The 17428-nt window shown below is 40.7% G+C and overlaps 1 long non-coding RNA gene across 4 annotated transcripts in view; it reads left to right on the forward strand.

The window, feature by feature from the left end:
* The window catches only part of LOC129143697 (uncharacterized), a 106781-nt gene that overhangs the window by 38693 nt on the left and 50660 nt on the right, over positions 1–17428 (forward strand). The window contains exon 3 of one of the 4 annotated variants that reach the window (XR_010156476.1): positions 1878–1963. The exons of 2 other annotated variants lie outside the window; for them this stretch is intronic. This is a non-coding gene — a long non-coding RNA (uncharacterized LOC129143697). Of the gene's footprint in view, positions 1–1877; positions 1964–14388; positions 16231–17428 lie in introns of those variants that run through there. One more of the 4 variants, XR_010156477.1, reaches the window with a different exon arrangement.

Genomic DNA, 17428 nt, shown 5'->3' on the forward strand with positions numbered 1-17428 from the left:
TGTGAGGTCTGACCTTCAGGTAGTGTCAGATTGCATTGTAGTATTGCAGTATTGCAGTATTGCAATTGACTAGATGACCTTACATGCTTTTACTTTAAAAAAATAATATTCCATTACATGATAATAACGTTTGCATATTCTTATTAAAAGTGACATTTTATAGATGTCAAAATCTTTGTCCATCTCCTCCCCAATCTAATTTATCTTCCCTTCCTCTCAGAATAAACCACTGTGCTTCTTTGTTATGTAATTTTCCATCTGTAGTAAATGCATTTACATACGTATACATCTCCAGAGACAATATAAAGTGTTATTTTGTGTTTTGGTTTTATTTGACATGAAAAGCATTATATTTGTGTATTTATCTGAAACTTATTTTTCTTCAGTCAATGCTTTTTTGTAGATCTAATACTTATAGAGCTACCTCATTAAAAACAAAATCAAGCAAAATACTCCTGTTTATCCATTTCCCTATTGAAGTAACCCCTGTAGGTTTCTTTCTAATTAGCTATCTTTTCAAATAAGGTTGCAATAAATGTCCTTGAAGATGCTTTTTCAGACCCATGTAGGAGTACTTCTCTAGGGAGAGTATCCTTGAAAGTACCTGCCACATGCCTTTGGAAATTTTAGTGTTGATTCAATTATTTTTGACCCTATTGAAAATCTATTGACACTTTGCTGATTTAGAATCAATGCCTAAAAGTTCTTGCATTTGTGCATTAGATGATGATGAGGAACTATTTGGTGGTAGGTGGATTGTCTGTCAATTGACCACCAAGGACACAGAGATTTTATTTTGGCTAAAGGAAAACAGTCTATTTTTGCTTATCATAAGTTGTAAGCATTCAGAAAGTATAATTCCTTCAGGAAGAATGAATAAACATTTAGTGAATGTTGGTAATTTTGTAAGTGACAGTCACATTTGCATGTTTTATCTATGAGTGTGTGTGTGGGATCTGTGTATGTGTGTGTGTGTGTGTGTTTACCTGCAGGTGCACTTGCATATATAAGAAAATGATTTTAACTTAAAGATGAAGTTCCATGTTCCTGAATTTCTTCCCCAATCCTGGCAAGTGCTAGTCATAGAATAAGTGTGTATTGGTCAGCTCAGGCTGCTATAACAAGATAATGTAGACTGGGTGGCTTAAATGACAGATATTTAGTTCTTACAGTATGGAGGCTGGGAAGTCCAAGATCAAGGTATGTGATTTGATTCCTGTTGAGGGCCCTCTTTCTGGCTTGCAGAAGAATTCCTTCTTATTTTGTCCTCACATGGTAGAGAGAGAACTCTGGTAGATACTTCTTTTAGGGGCACTTTCAGCTCTTTCTTCTTTTAAGGGTATTAACCCCATCATGGGGGCCTCGCCCTCATGACCTCATCTAAACCTGATTACCTGCCAAAGGCCCCATCTCCAAATACCATCATATTTGGGGTTAGGACTTCAACATATCAATTTGGGGTGGGGGTGGGATACAGACATTAAGTCCATAACAAAGTGGGGTTACCCCATCTTCATCCCAAATCCTTAAGAGAATGGCCTCAGCACCTCCTTCTATAACATCTACCCATATATTTACTTCTGGGTCGCAAACTTGTAGTTAATGATTTACTGACAGAGTTCATATTTTATCCAGTCTCCTTTTCCATCCATTATAGTTAAAAAACAGTGTTCTACAACCATCTTGGGATTTTCTTCTTAAGGCTCCAAAACTATGTCATCTGCCAGATGGTTCAAATATTCTGATTGGATCTCAGGGCATTGATACTTTAATTTCTAAACAATTACAGGTAGGAATCACAGCTTTGGACATCAGGGCAAGTTTTCTCCATCTTTAGGCTTATCACAGAACGTAATTTTTTTTTTTTTTTTACACAGGACCCATTCTCATGAGAGGGAGCTTAGAGTTCTCCTGGCCCTTCATTCTTCTCTTTGACAAGTAATGCTCAGTTTCTTGCCTTCAGGTAATCCTCCGTACAGTTTTCTAACCTTCCACATAAGAAAAAAATATTCAAGGTTAAGTCTTGGGTTAGTAGGGGAGAGGCTTGTGTAGTTAGCAGTGTCTTCCTTGCATGGGGGAAGGAGAGGTTGGGGCTCTGGGTGTCGTATATTTGCCTCCCCGCAGAGTTATTCTCTTCCTCCTCTTCTTGATACTCTGGTGACATATTCTCTTCTGCATTGGTATATTCTCCATAGTTCTTCCATCTTTCCTGTCTTTCTTCTTAAGCAAGAATCACCACACATGAAACAAGATAACATCAATAACCATCGTTTAGACTAATAGCTAACATTTGTTAAGTATTTCCCTGTTACTAGAACTGCATGTTTGCAATTAATTCTCACACCAATCCTCAATTTATCTCCCCTTTTTATAAGTGAGAAAACTAAGGCTCAAGAGAGGCTAAGAAATTTGCCCAAAGTCTCATAGCTAGCAGATGGCAATGCTAGGATTTGAATCCAGGCAGTCTTACTCTATTCTTTTAATTACTACCCTGATCTTTATGAACCAAGACGTTCACTTTACAATGAACGTTATTGGGTTCTCATACCACTATTTCCAAGTTGGGATGATAAAGCCTATTTTTCAGATGAGATCAATAGCTTTAGCAAAGTTATTTTGTCCAAGATCAACAATAAGTAAGTAGAAGAACCAGCCGAAATCCCTCCTCTTCATCATGCTGCCTTAATTTAATTCTTGCTTGTTGCATTGCATTGAATTGAAGTCCCAAGGTCCTCTGTCTCAAGCCAGAAAATGAACTATGAATTGTGGAATGCACCTGTTTCATTGATTTTCTCTTGCTCATTCTTGTTTTTATGACTTTGCGGGCCCTGTTGCTATCACCCTTTCATAGAATGTGGTTCAACAGTGTCCTCTTGCAGCCCTGTCCCCTGCTTCTGCCCCCAAGCTACAGCCAGACCAATCTACATTTTAAAGTTGTCTCAAAGTATATTCAAATCTCCAGATTTGAATATACTTTCTATTCAAATATTTGAATATACTTTCTATTATAGCCTTAAGCAGCATTGGATCTAATTTTTAAAAGATTTATCATTGCAGTTTGTGCTAATATCATTATAAAACTCAAGATCTGATTAATTCAAATGTATTCATTTATTTTGGATTAATATGCATCCACTGACTAACCTCGGTATTCATTTATACACAAGATTAAAAACAGATTATTACATCCAAACAACTACCTACAGCAGGCAGCTTAAGTAGAATTGCCCATTTCCAGTACAAGAAGGATAGCTTGAGAATTGTTTTTGCAATCCTGAAAGAGTCAAGGAAAAGAGTATCACATCTGGTGTATCATTACAGCAGCAGGTCTTCAGTTTCTGACTCACACTATCATTGCTGTCTGCACTGCCTCTAGGCTCACTGACACTTTGTCAGCTTTAGTTTTCCAATCTCTGGAGACACAATGAGCACTCACTCATAAAATTATTACTACATGCCTGATCCTGAGTTGGACTTAGGACTTTACATATGCTGATTTAATCTTTGCAGCACCCCTTGGAGACAGGTACTGATATTATGCCATTTTTCAGGGATGGAGGGAACTGAGCATCAGAGAGATTAAGTAACTTGCCAAGGTCAACCTAATAAGTGTCAGAGACAGGATTTGAACCCCCAAAAATCTAGCATCTGAGTCCATGCTCTTAACTACTCTGCTGTATAACTTTAGGATCTATCAGAACTATGCAAGAATTAAAAGGATCTTTGGATTTTTGCTCATCACATTTCTTATGCTAATTGGTGGTCTAGACATTCTTTACATATCAAGCACTTCCTAGGAAATCTCAAGACATCCAGTTCAATTCTGGACAAAAGGCAGTTGCTCCATAGATATAACTTTGAAATCACTATTGATTATTATCTCCCCATAATGGAATATGGAGAAAGGATATCTTTAGGAAGTTATTGGATTAATACTCTAGAATTTTGCAGTTGAAAGATGTGAGTTTGGCTTGTACTTCCTTCAATTCTTAGTTCAGTCACTATGCTCATAAGTCCTGGGGAGCCTTAGTTTCCTGCTTGATAAAGTGGTAGTTTTATTTCCTTGTCTGACTTCTTTAGTCTGAGCCGTGAACTCCCATAACACATCTGCCCAATACCATGGTGCAGCTTCCTAGGCAGTTCAGGCCCTCATTAGCCTGGACCTGAGGAGCTAATCCACTGCAATTTTCTCCAAGTGCTTCACTACTGAAAGAGAGTCTGGAAAGCAGGTCACCTGTTTTCAATCTGTTATAAGTTTACAGGCAAAGGTATTGGGTTGACCTTAACCACAAAATATAATTAATGAGTTGAAGTACTAGTGGAATGTTGACCCTGAAAAAAACACCTTTCGTATATATTTCCAAAAAGGCCTTTCTTATCTAAGACCTCAAGTTTTAAATAACATTCCTAGGTCGACTTTTTATAGCCTAAACATATCTGTTAGCTATCTACTGTGTGAAAAACATGTTGCCTGGTGGGATAGGAATGGCAGTAACAATAATAACCATATTATAAATTTGTAGAGCAGATCTTTGTCAAAGTATTTTTAATGTACTGCATCATATTGAAAGAGTGGTGAAATGAGAGATCAACGTTGAATTCAGGCTTTATCATGACTGACTGACTTTAGATAAGTTACTGTCCTTCTTTCTGCATTAATTTTTTTATATAATTTGGGAGCTTGATTAGTTGACCCAAATTTTGATTTTCTATGATGCTTTGATACTTTGCCTTAAACTAGAAGAAATAGTACCTCACAGGTTAAAAGGTACACTCTAGGGATTCAATAAATAATTATTGAATGAACTAGAAATACACTAATTGCTTTGAATTACAGGCTCTGGCATAATCAAGTTGTGAGCATTCAAATCTTGGCTTAACTATTTGTGTCTTGGCAAATTCCTTGATCTTTGTTTCACCATATATAACATGGGAATGATCACAGCACTCATTTCACAGGCAAAGAGTAAAGGCAAATAGTAAATTAGGTAATAAATGTAAGGTGCTAGAGCAGTGCCTGGTTCCTAGCAGCTGGTCAGTAAATTGTTGGTTAAGAAATTTGAGGCTGGGCGAGGTGGCTCATGCCTGTAATCCTAGCACTTTGGGAGGCCAAGGCGGGAGGATCACGAGGTCAGGAGATTGAGACCATCCTGGCTAACACGGTGAAACCCTGCCTCTACTAAAAGTACAAAAAATTAGCCAGGCGTGGTCGTGGGCACCTGTAGTCCCAGCTACTCGGGAGGCTGAGGCAGGAGAATGGCGTGAACCTGGGAGGCGGAGCTTGCAGTGAGCCAAGATGGCGCCACCACTGCACTCCAGCCTGGGCGACAGAGTGAAGCTCCGATTCAAAAAAAAAAAAAAAGAAATTTGAAACATACTTGCACGTGAAATGCAGACACTGATGTTTACCCATGGTTTCAGTAAACCGAAATTGAATGTAGGACCTGAAGTAGAATTTAGCGGGAAACTGGACCAGACTTAAGAGTTGGAAAAAGAATCCTCTGGTCACTAGAAAAGGTTTCAGCTTTATCTGGGAGATAGGCATGTTTAAAGGGCAGAGGGAGAGGGGTCGCGTGAAAACTGGCTAAACATGTTGGAGCCCAAGAACCAGGTCTCTGGGAAGAATTTTATTCATTCTGATAATCCCAATGGTCAAATTTATTTTTTTTTAAGCTGACTTTTTTCTTTTTAAAAGCATTTGTGTTTTCTTGTCCAATGGCTTGATTTTCCAGCATTTTACAAATTTGCAGGGACCTTATTGTCATCCCTGATGGACACTGGCCTTGCTATCCTTCCCCCATTCTCTCCCTTAGGAAAAGGTTCCGTCATCTCACATCCAATCAAACACCAAATCTTATAAATCTTATCTTCCAAAATTATCCATCCATCTGCTCCTCTCTTTCTTCACTTTCAGGTCAAGGTCCCTTTGCTGTCCCTGGTGCTGTTACTATGTGATAATCTCTTGCCTTTCTCTCTGCCTTTGGGATGGGAGCAACTCCTGGCTGGCTTCAGAACTTGCTCTCTTAATACCTTTACTATGCAGTGGGAAAGAGCACAGTCTGGGATGGGTTTGCCCAGATTGTTTTCAGCTTCCGCATATGTTTTTGAGATAAGTTACTTAATTTGTCTGGCTCAGTTTTCTTATCTGTCAAATACAGATTATAATAACAATACGCACCTCACAATATTGTTATGAATATTAAAAGCAATTATCTATGCTAAGCAGTTAACACAGTGACTGACTCATGGTCACCCTCGAAAATCAATAATTTGCAGTCACCACCACCACCATCAACATCATTATCATTGCAGTCACCACCACCACCATCAACATCATTATCACCATCAGGGAAGTAAGGCTGGAATAATGGGCAAGTTCTAGGTGTCATTCACATTGCTGTTATCAGGGCCAGCCACTCACTGGCACATTGAGAGATTCCTGTTGAATCATTAAGACCATAAGACACCTGAAATCTAACAGATGAGAGTTGTGATAAGAAATAAGGTTACTGAGCCTGGTGAAGCAATGTGGCCCATGGTCACATATTTACAAGTCTGTGGAAGAGGTGTTAGGAATAATAGTATTAATAAAAATAATGTTATAACAGTAGTTGTATGACTATTTCCACCACTACACCTACTGCTATTACCACGATAGGGAGACATTGTGAAAAGTTAATCATGAGTTCACTCCCAGAGCTGAAGATGGAGAGCCAGTGGAAGGAAATGGTGTGGAACAGACCACATTGCCTCTCTATCTGGCTTAGTCTTCCCAACAACCCTACAGTACTGTTTTATTCTCTCTCTATTTTATGTCTCACAGAGCTGAAAAAGGCAGAGCCCAAAATGCTTCTAAGATACCATATTCTTTCCCTAGATTTTTGCTCACCATTGAAAACTCTTTCTAACAATATCACACATCCAATGTGAAATGAATGAGCTGCCTCAGGATGCTGGGAGATCCCCCATAGGAGTTGTTCAAGCTGAAATCAATGTGTCAGGAGAATTCAGGCATTAGAAGGAGCTGGGATGCTATGACCTTTAAGGTGCTTCTGAAGTTGAGAGTCTTAGACTTTGTGAAATACTGCCTGTGGCTGACAACCTTGGAGCATTACATTTTGTTTTTCTATGAAATTCTATTTAAAGAGCTCTCTTTCGTCCCTTAGAAACCCCATGCCTCACCTTAAACAGCACCTCTAGTTTGTAAGAACATACTTAAAAATACACTGTGTAGCTAGTTAATAATCTCTATCTATAAATCCCCTCAATGAAATTCCAGGGCATTAATCGGCCATAAAGCTCCACAGAGAGGCATTTTCCTTAGCTAAAGTCAGCATTTTCTAACTTCCTGTAAATATTCTCTCACATGAAGCGGTTAATAGGTTTCCTCATGCAGAACATTCTTGGTCACCAATGGAAAAGTTCTCTAAAAGATGGATTGCTTTCCTGTGGCCTCAGGACAAATGCTGATCAGAATCCTTATGCTGCCTGACACCCCCAGTTAATATCAGAACTTGAAGCACTGGTTCTAGGGCCAAATGAAGATGGACCCATGAGCAGGATTCTTGCAATCCTTCTGCCTCAGCCTCCTGGGTAGCTGGGACTACAGATGTGTGATATCACACCCAGCTATTAATTTTTTTTTGTGTGCAGAGATGGGGTCTTGCTATGTTGCCCAGGCTTGAATGTAGTTATCTAAATTTACATTTATTACAACTATATAAAATTAAAAATGCAGTTCTTCAGTCTTACCCCAGTCACACTTCAAATACTCATTAGCCACACATGGTTAATACTCATTAGCCACACACGGCTAGTGACTATTACATTGGACAGTGCAGATCAGAATACTCACATTGTCTCAGGAAGTTATTTTGGACAGCATTGACCTGGAAGGTCACTTAAATGTTAGAACTGGGATTAAATGTTAGGCCTTCAATGTTCTTTGTACATTATCATGCTCCAGAGAAAGCAGTGTGTGATCTATAGCAGATGCTCTTGAACTCCTTAAATAGTTGATGAATGAAACGAGTGGGAACATCAGGGTGGATGTGTGAGTGTTGCGGGATAGTCGGGGGTGAGCACTTGAAATAGGTCTTCTGGCTGGCCCAAGATGTTAACCAAATTCACATGGTTAATGAGTGTCAGGGCTCAGACCTGGGTAAAGTCCACAACTCTTCCCTTTAGAACGCCATTCTGCTTCTTTCTGTGTCTTTAAAGCACAGTGAAATCCCAACAGAAGTCAAAATCATTTCAGCCAAATCATTACAGATAATGCGCACATCTACTGATCATGGAGCATCTCTGGAGCACGATAAGGTACAAAGAACACTGAAGGCCTAACATTTAATCCCAGCTCTAACATTTAAGCGACCTTCCAGGTCAATGCTGTCCAAAATAACTTCCTGAGACAATGTGAATATTCTGATCTACACTGTCCAATGTAGTAGTCACTAGCCGTGTGTGGCTAATGAGTATTAACCATGTGTGGCTAATGAGCATTTGAAGGGTGACTGGGGTAAGACTGAAAAACCGAATTTTTAACCTTATATAATTGTAATAAATGTAAATTTAGATAACTACATTCCAGCCTAGTGATTTTTTAAAAGTTATTTTCTCAATTTTGTAGAACTGATCAGAGATTATGCAGACCCCCAGCAGGGATGACTCTTGGGGTCAGTTCTCAGAACCCCTCTCTTCCAGGGTCTCCGCTGAAGCAGTAGCACATGATTCTGCTGGAACCTTCCTAGCAACAGTTCTGAAGCTTCGAGCAGTCTCCAAACTACATAAGAAAAGCAGACGGAATATTTAGTGCAGTTGCTGGAGCCATAAAAGAAAAAAATTAACCAAGCTTATTAGGCTCCCTGTTTCTTTTCATCCATAAAGCGAGCAATTGGCAATAAATGCCATTCTGCTTTTGAACAGATGAACAGCCCAGTTGTGGTAAATTCACCAGCATTTTCTGGAGGAAATATATTTTACTCCAGACAGTTTTAGTAGCGAAACTATATTTTTCAAAGGAGTTGTGAGGACACTTCAGTGAGGGTTAAACTTTTTAAACCAGTGTGAGGGCTGGGCTGCGGGAGACCCAGCACTCATGGGGTTTGATTTCAAAATCAGCGGAGAGGCTCATTTTTTTGCAGCTCTTTCCCTCTCGTCAGCATGCTGGCAGAATCTCCATCTTTCACTGCCTCTATGTTTTTATTTGATCCTACATTTCATCCTGGGATTAGGGAGTATACCTATATTACTTCTGGGTTTTTAGATAAGAAAAGTAAGGCTCAGAGGTAGTAACTAGTTTGCTTGAGGTCATATACCTGGTGGGTCAGGAATCTGGGATTTGAATCCTAATACTTTACCTTTCTAGTTTATTCATTCAATTTAGCTCTTGACTGGCAGAGTGTGAAGAAAGTGCAATGGCCTAGGAGGTAGAAAGCCTGGGTTTCAGCTATGGTTTTGAAACCAACAAGCTCAGTCACCCTGGGTAAATCTTCCTTTCACGTTATTTCTTATTCCCTACACAGTGGGTTCTGACTTGCCTCAGACTGACAGGTTTTCTGTGATGTGGGACTTTTAGTTCTAAAACCAGGAAAATCCCAAGCAAACTGGAAAAAGTTGGTCATCCCAGTTTTGGTCTTGAACAATTTTTATTCTCTACAGTCAAGTTCTTAAACTCCTGTGTTTTCTTCCCAGCATCTCCCCTTCACTGAGGTCCACTTGCTGATAGACACACAGAGTTATTTACACCTCTGCATGTCCCAGGCGGCTCTCATCCTCTCCCCTTGCCATTCATTCCCATCCCTGCTTCTCCCCCTGCGTTCCCTATTGGAGTCAGTGGCACTATCGTGCATCCCATTACCCAACTAGCCATTACAAGTGGTCTTAGAATGTCTCTGCTCTCTCACCCACATCTTATTAGTCTGCAGATATTGCCATGAGTTCAGACCCTCATCATCTCTTGCTTGGACCATCACACCTGTCCTCAGGCTTTCAGTATTGTTCCCTTCCCCATTGGTTCCACCCACCATTTTATTTGATCAAGTAACTTCCGACTTTTTCAAGAGTCTCTTTTTGGGTTGGGGGCACAGCTCTTGGCCGTGCCACTCCAACCCTGGCTCTCCAGTCCTCTCTAAAATTAGATTCACTGTTAATATCCATCAATACATTCCTTTTCTGTGTAAAGTGGCCAGTGTCTGTTTTGGTTGCTGGCATCCGAGAACTCTAGTGAATATAGTATGCAGTGATGAGTGGTGAGGTTTGTTCAAAGAAGACCCAAAGCAGAATAAGGCTCAAGGTGGGAGACTAAAGTGAGAATTTGTCTTCTGAACGGACATCTCAAGACCAGGAAGAGACATGTGCTTGGCACAGCAGAGCTGAGAGTACTTAGTTGACTTGAGGAGGAAAGTGTCCTTTAGGCATTTCCACATATACACAGCTGGAGTGGTGGCGAGTATTCACACAGGAGTTTTGAGTCAGGTAAGCTACTGACCTGAGCTTTGCTCCTGGTAGGTTGATGCTTTATGTTTATTCAATTAAACAGCTCTTTGGCTAGTCAACTAACTTCCCTAGCCTTCACTTCCCAAATGGCACTGAGAAACTGATAGGTATGAAGGACCTACCCTTTGTGGTGTGAAGGGAGAATTCCTATGTAGAATCAGGCTGCAGTAATTTCTGCATCCTGAGGGTCAAAGAGGGCAGTTACAGAAATCATACTTTTTATTATTCAATGGGCCTTTGATCATAAAAGGTAAGGCCTCTGGGCCTACTTCGGAATGAATGAAGAGATTAATTAATTTTAGGGGATCTAAAATTGTCCTTTGTAATAAATAATACAATCTTTTAGGTTCTTCCTGGGGATCTTAGAAACTTGGAGAATAGGTGCCAGTGAGCTGGGTGAGGATAATGGTTGGAACCTGATTATTGGGGTTTGGGGCCAGTGGTGTGAGAATATGTTGACAGAATGCAGATCCCAGCAACATAACAGCAGGTGCGTGTCCAGGAGAGAGATGGCTTGGGAGGGCTTGACTGATGAACCACAGAAGCAGCAATGTCTGAGACTGAGTTTCTTTTCTATCTTATGCTGTAATTTTTTTTTTTCTGGTTCCTAAGCTTTCAGGAAAATCTGTCTCACATAAAAGCGTTGTGTTTGAGTGCTTTGAGGAATGAAGGGGAGAGGGCTCTGTCCATGCTTGGGGTAAAGACATACAGCGACAGGACAGGAATTAGGCAGAAGGGGCATAAATGAGATTCCCAGATAGGAACCAGAGAGGAGGCGTTTGGAATAGGAGGTGAGAGGCTACCATCAGGAGCCTACACACACGAGAAATTCCATATCACCCAATACAGTCCAGACATATTCAGGAGGGGTCTTTCTTCCCTGCAGAATGCAGGATGGGGACTTGAGTAATATAAAAATTAGAGGAAACTGTGAGTTTACAAGGAGGAAATTTAAGTTACATTCATGCCAGGCAGTTTACTGATCTATTTACAAAAGGTGTATTGAGTTCCCACTATGTGTCAGATACTTTTCATATATTACTTCATGGGATCCTAGCCTAGCAGGTAAGGGTGAGTGTTATGATGAACACCTGACAGATGAGGAAGCTGAGCCTTTGTGAGATGGGGCATTAATCCTGGTCTTGCCTCCTCACTGGTGAATGGATGGATCATTTTTGATAATATGTGAAAAGTTGCTTGGTTGCTGCTAGGCCCTGGGAAAATGCAAGGATTTATTGCCATTTTTAGATTTTCCAAATAAGGAACCAGAGCAGAGCGAAGAATGGCAGGGGAATTGTGGCCTCTACTTGGCCCAGTCAGTTGGAGTGTTAGTACCACAGGACTCCAAAGCTCATCCTACTGCTTCTTCACTGCAGCTGGCTCCAATTGTATTAAGTGCTTTACAGGCACTTTTATTGGGTGGGCCTTGGCTAGTGTGGTTTTCATTTGCAGCTGAAATGCTTGAGGCTTAGAAGTGGTCCATCCAGACCCTTCTGCTTTGTATAGGCTGAATTGCATCCTCAAAAAAGATACACTGAAGTCCTAACCCTTGTTATCTGTGAATATGACCTTACTTGGAAATAGGGTCTTTGCAGACATAATTGGGTTAAGAAAGATCATTAGGGTGGGCCCCGATCTAATATGGCTGGTGTCCTTTTAAAAAGAAGAGACAAAGACACACAGGGAGGATTCTGTGTGATAACAGAGGCAGAGATTGGAGTGATGCAGCTGCAAGCCAGGGAGCACCAAGGCTTGCTGGCCCCAGTCAGAAGCTGGAAGAGGCAAGGCAGGATTCTATCCAGAGTTTCCAAAGGAGCATGACCTTGCTGACATCTTGATTTTGGACTTTTACTCTCCAGAACTAGGAGAGAATAATTTCTGTTGTTTTAAGCCATTCAGTTTGTGTATTTTGTCAGAGTAGCCCCAGGAAACTAATATACTCTACGAAATCACCATAGGATGAAGTGCTCAGCTCTTGAATCTCTCATGCACGCTCTGGAAAAATCATTCTCATTCATTCATTCATTCATTCATGTGCATGGCTGTTCTGGGCATTTTATAAGAAATACAAACAAATTCATGTTTTCAAGTTAACTTCAATCTGGGGAAACAAGAAATTTGCAGCAAGAGGTAGATTAAATACTGTGGCAAACAGAATGAGTCTCTGGGTCAGTCCTTAGCACTTGGTGGGTGTTCGGTATCACAAGGTGTTATTGTGAGTAACAACAGGTGAAGTGGTGGACCTATTACAGACAGTAGAATCATACTGGTTGTGTGAGGGTGTCATCCTCTCCAATCTCTACTCACTGCCTCTCTTAGAGAGTCTCCCTCCTCTCTCACTCCAGTGTTCTAACACATTCTCCTATTTATTTTCTTCATGGCTTGTAACACTCCCTGAAATGATCCTATGTATTTATTTGCTTATTTACAGTAGGCCTTCTCCACCTTGGCACTGTTGACATTTTGGACCAGACAATTCTTTGTGGTTGGGGCTGTCCTGTGAGTTGTAGAAAGTTTCACAGCATCTTTGGCCTCTACCCACTAGATGCCAGCAGCACTCCTCCCAGGCATAACAATAAAATATGTTTCCAGACTTCGACGAATGTTCCCTGGGGGGAAGAATTACACTGGTTGAGAGGCACTGATTTTAGGCCTGAGTCTTGAAGCAGGGATTGTCTATCTTGTTCTCTTTTGTCTCCCCCGCGCCTGGAATAGTGTGCTTACACAGTGTCACTAAGTAAATGTACGTTGGCAAGTAGACTGAAGAGCTACTGCAGAGCTAAGTTTGCTGTTTTGTAGGAACTCAGAAGAGAAGTACCCCATCTCTGGTTGGAAAACACTCCAGGAGAGGCAGCTTCAAGGAGATGGCATGTGGATGGAAATGTTTAGCAAGAGCAAGCTTTATCCTGGTCAGGGGCAGGCAGTGGGCATTCTAGGCAGAGGGAGTGGCCCTGGAAAAGGGGAGAAGGTAAGATGGGCTATGGGATGTTGGTGTACTGTTGTGGTGGTGAGGCTGGGGGTACGAGGACCAGCTCAGAGAGGCTGCAGGGACATTGGGATGGAGTCCTAAGGGCCTGGAAGAAGGCAGTGGCAAAGAGATAGAGTTCCACTTGGAGATGTCTGATGAGTAAGAGAAAGTTACTCTGGAGTCATTAATATGCCTGATTATTCCCTTGATTTGTTCTCTTCACTGACAGATTCGTGTTTCATGAAATGCTATTACCCCTATAGCTCATATTTCTCTGGATTTACTTTTACTCAGCAACTATCACTTCTGATTATTCTTGCATTAATTGTACATAACACTGTGTTGCTTTAAATATATTATTTTAAAACATTTTGTTTTGCAATTCACTTTACGGTTAGAAATTCTGTAGACAATGGTCATAAATCTCCCTTGAAAGAAAATGGAAGTTGTCTGTTTTAATTTTCTATCAATTCCTTACTGCTTGGGAAAAAATAATAGGGGACAGAAAATAAAAACCCACCAAAACCCTTTTTTAAGCACTTGCAATTGTCCATGTCTTACTTCTACTAGTGGGATGCTGTTTTTAAGCTGAATAGATTACTTTCAAAATGCATATGCTTGAGATTAGGGTTTGAAGATGTTTTGAATAGAAATAGCAATTTAATTTTGAGATGTGACCAAAAACATGGCAGCAATGAGATTGAAGAAATAGCACAGACTCTGGATCAAACAGATTAGCTAGAATTCTGGCTCCTGTGCTTACTGGTTCTGTGATCCTGAGCAAGTTTCTTTCAGTCTTATTTATTTATTTTGTTTTATCTATACAATGGCAGGGTTGTGTAACTGGCCACCCCTCAAACTTAGTGCCATAAAAGATCAACAACGATCCGTTATTTTGTACACAATTATTTTCTTTTGGGCAGGGCTCAATGGACATGGCTTGTTTCTGCTTCTCATGGCGACAGAAATAGTCATGAGATTGGAGCTGGAGGATGCATTTCCAAGGTGACTTGATCATCCTAGCTGGTGAGTTGATGCTGACTGTTGGCAGGGAGTTCAGTGGAGTCTGACAACCAGAATGCCTCCGTGTGGCCACCCCAGCTTGGTGGTCTCAGAGTAGTTGTGTTACCGGTGGAGGGTGTCCAGGTGCTTGGCATTTTGAACAAAGAATTGGACAAAATGCACAAACAAAGCAATGAAAAAAAGCGTAGATTTACTGAAATGAAAGAACACTACAAAGAATGGGAGCAGGCTTGAGCAAGTGGCTCAAGAGCCCTGGTTACAGACTTTTTTGGTATTTAAATACCCTCTAGAAGTTTCCCATTGGTTACTTACTTGGTCTACACCCTATGTAAACGAAGTAGTGGCCTGTGATCAGTCTGATTGGTTATGGAAAGCCATCCATCAGAGGCTGAAGTGAAGTTACAAAGTTATTCCCTATGCAAACGTCTGATTGGCTGCTGAAAGTGACCAATCAGAGGCTGAAGTAAAGTTACAAAGTTATACTCCTCTGCGAATGAAGACTTGGCCTGCAATCAGTCTGATTGGTTGCAGGAGGGGACCAATCAGAGGTACTTTCAATTTTTCATCAGCCAGGCAGAAAAGGTGCGGTGGCAGTGAGTTGCAAAGGGAGTAGCCTCTGGTCGTTTAGTTACTTGTGCATGAAAAGTTGGGGTTTTCCTTTTGATTTAGTTCTAGGAAGTCAGCATGAATTGGCCTTAGGTTTCCTGCCTCCAGACCTTACTGTCCTGCCTTAGTTGGACCACTTACATGGTCTAGCTTTTCCCAGAATAAGAGTCCCATAAAAACTTATCAGAAGCTATATGGCTTTCTATGACTTAACCTCAGAAATCAAATAGCAACAGTTCTAACATATTCTTTAAAAGACAAAACAAAACAAAAACTTAAAAAAAGTCAAAAACAGCCAGTTTCAATTTTTTTTTTGGAGGTGGGGTCACACTCTCGTCCATGCTAGAGTGCAGTGAAGTGATCCTAGCTCACTGCAGTCTCAAACTGGGCTACATGATCCTCCCTTCTCAGCCTCCTGAGTAGCTGGGAACACAGACATGCACCACCACACCTGGCTAATTTTTTTTTTTAGAAGGCAGATACTAGTGACATCAATAGAAAAGTGACTAAATAAACCATAGTACGTATCTATACTAAAAGAAACACACATACATAATAAAAAGACACACAAGCTTTTAACAGGGATTACTTCTGGGGAGTACAGCTGAGAAATCACCTTAGAACTTTAGTTTTAATTTTTAACCATGACTATATATTACATTCATAATAAAGACAAAAAATGTAAGAGATAAACTTATATGGAAAGGAGTCCAAGAGATAGAAAGGAGTCCAAGAGATAGAGGGAAGATAGAAAAGCAAAATATACCATTCAAAAGTAGAGATGAAGGTCTTATTATGTTTCCTAGGCTGGTCTTGAACTTCTGGCCTCAAGTGATCCTCCCACCTTGGCCTCCCAAAATGCTGGGATTATAGGTGTGAGCTGCTGTTCCCAGCCATATTCTATTTTTCCATTTTAATTTTATTTTTCTTTCTTATTTGTAATCTCCATTTTATAGATGAAACTGGCATCTTCTATTGATAGAAACAGTTACCAGCCTTCCCAGATTTAAGAGCTGGGATGTAGACACTACTTCTTGATGTGACTAGGGCAAGGTCACATTGCAGGAGAGCATGTGAGATGAGAGATGTTTTTGGGCCCTCCTGAGAAAACAAAGTCGGCTATGAGGATTATGATAAAGTACAGTGCATTATGTAGATTCTGTCCTATATTAAATGCTTAGTAAATGGTTACTATGTCTATTAATTATAATTAAGAGTGCTGCTTAAATCAATTTTAAGTTAGGTTTACTTCTGTCTTTGAAGTTCAAACTCTTTCTTTTGTACTAAAAGGCTCCTCATTCATCCTGTTATACCCAGATACTTAGAAATCATCCCTGATACCTCCCTCTGCCTCACACCCCTTTGTTCCACAACATATATTTGATTCAGCACCAAGAGTCATTGAACCTGCCTTTCAGAAAGCTCACAAACCTGTCTCTTTCCTCCAGCTTCACAGCCTCGACCCTAGCCTAAGACACTGCCATCTTTGAACTGCAATATTTGTTTCTTTGCCCCCACCTTGTCCTTTCTCCCATCACTTCTCCACATTATAGCATCTACTTAAAAGCAAATCTGGTCCTTTAATCACGACATCATAAAACACACCGATCGCTTCTGACTTTCATTAGGATTATAACCAAAATCTTAAGAGGACCTACATGGAGGGGTCTGGCTCCCCTCTGTCTCTCAACCTCATCTTGTATGATAGTTCACCTGCAGCCCCTCCCTCTAGGCTTCTGCCAGGCTGGAACTCTTTCACTTCCTGGAACTCCTGGACAGAACTCCATTTCCTTTTGCCACAGAACCCTTTCACATTCTATTGCCTCACCCCAGATGCTGTTTATCCTGAGCTCTACAGCTAGACCAGTTACTCCTATTCATTGCTTTTTTGGCTTTAATACTTAACATAGGATGGTGTGGGCTGAACTATCAGAAACCAGACTTAAACCGGCTTATATAAGAATATGCACTATCTGACATAACAGTAAGCCCAGGGGTAGAAGGGCTACCGAGTTGGTTGTTTCAGTGGCTCAGCAATGTCACTCACTGAATTGTTTCTGTAACCAAATTCTTTGGGTTTTTCCATGATTTGTTCCCTACATTACCTTCAGCCTAAAGCAGGTAATTCTCCTGCTCACAATATGGCTGCCAGCAGCAATGGAGCCAATATGCACCCGTGTTTCCATCTCCTTCTACCATGGAATATAAATATAAATGTGTTACTTCAGTATAATTGGACCAACATGGTTCATGTACCCAACCTATCCTCAGACCCATAAATTGACAGGGAAGTGTTATGGTGTGATTGGCTTAGACTAATCAGAATTCACCAGT

Source organism: Pan troglodytes, chromosome 3 (genome assembly GCF_028858775.2).
Source record: "Pan troglodytes isolate AG18354 chromosome 3, NHGRI_mPanTro3-v2.0_pri, whole genome shotgun sequence".
Lineage (NCBI taxonomy): Eukaryota > Metazoa > Chordata > Mammalia > Primates > Hominidae > Pan > Pan troglodytes.